The sequence below is a fragment of the Trichechus manatus genome, unplaced genomic scaffold (genome assembly GCF_000243295.1).
Source record: "Trichechus manatus latirostris isolate Lorelei unplaced genomic scaffold, TriManLat1.0 scaffold00052, whole genome shotgun sequence".
Taxonomy (NCBI): Eukaryota; Metazoa; Chordata; class Mammalia; order Sirenia; family Trichechidae; genus Trichechus; species Trichechus manatus.
In genome coordinates, this window is record NW_004443988.1 from 14,679,636 (window position 1) to 14,681,233 (window position 1,598).

Genomic DNA, 1,598 nt, shown 5'->3' on the forward strand with positions numbered 1-1,598 from the left:
TGGCGACACCTCCCCCAGCGGTGCTGGCCCACCCGCGGCCGCCGACTTGGAACCTAGGGTCATCTTGACGTCACCCACTCTGAAAGCGTCAGGGGGTACGGTACCGCATCCTCTTAGTAACGCCAGTGTGTGACCATCTGCTTCGGTAAAGAGTTACAGCTTTGGAAACGCCGTGAGGCAATTCTATGGGGTCGCTGTGAGTCAGAATGGACTCAATAGTAAAGGGTTTGGTTTTTGATTTGAAGGAGCCCTGGTGGTGCAGTGGTTATGTGCTCATCGGCTAACCGAAAGGCTGGCGGTTTGAAACTACCTGGCAGCTCCATGGGAGAAAGGACCTGGCTATCTTCTCCCATAAAGATTACAGCCTAGGAAACCTTATGGGGCATTTCTACTTTCTCCTATAGGGTCGTTAGGAGTTGGAATAGACTCCACTGCACGCAATAACACACCTTTATAGGCAGATGGGTGATAATACCACCAAGAATCCTCACATTAGCCAGCACTCCAAGGGTGCTTGAACTGTCATTAATCAGTGCTACATCATGCTAATCATCCTTCTCTTTAAGAGCCCAGAATACTTAGCTTGTAGAACGAGCATCTGCATGCTAGGAAACAACTAGGTGATTACCACAAGGGAAAAATATTTCTTCCTTCTTGTGGCTAGACAGCCTAGTCAAAAACACTCCCCAAAACCCCAAGGCTTCACCTCTCACTCCTTCGGTGCTGCTTACCTTTAGGGTATTGTTTCTTAACTCAGAAGGATTAAATAAGTGCCCCTAATCCTTAATTCATTTAAAGAACCCTAAAATTTGCTCTAGGATTTTGATTAGAATTGGATTATAGATCAATTTGGAAATAAGTAGTATCAATATTGCATCTTCTCCACCACCACAGAAGTCCTAGAATTGAGTCCTGTTAGTATTGCTCAGAGTGTTCTAAGTTAAATTATGGTCTGAGCAAATGTCTTCACAACTCTGTCTCCTAAAACAGTAAAGTGAAAAAAACAAAGAGTGCTGGAAAAACAGACCATCAGACCAGAAATCAAGGGAATTCCTGGTACATAGAAAACAGCCATCACTACCATCCACTAACCTATATAATTACCCAAGAAAGAGAAAATGAGGTATAAATATTGGAAAAGAAGAAACAATTGTCATTATTTGCTGGTTACCTAAAACTTTGTGACTTTACCTAAAAGTTAGAACTAGTGAGAGTTCAAATTAGTCAGATTTAGAATCTACATTAAAAAAATGTTTTATGCTGTTGATAAAATAGGTATAGAAGGGAAATTTCTCAACATAATGAAGGAATCTATGCAAAACGAACAGCCAACATCATTCTTAATGGAGAGAGGCTGAAAACATTCCCCTTGAGAACAGGAACAAGAGAAGGATGCGCTTTATCGCCATTCCTATTTAACATTGTGCTGGAAGTTCTAGCTAGAGCAATAAAGCAAGAAAAAGAAATAAAGGGCATCCAAATGAAGAAGTTAAACTGTCCCTGTTTGTGGATGATATGATACTATACATAGAAAACCCTAAAGACTCCACAACAAAACTACTGGAACTAATACAAAGATTCAGCAGAGTAGCAGGATA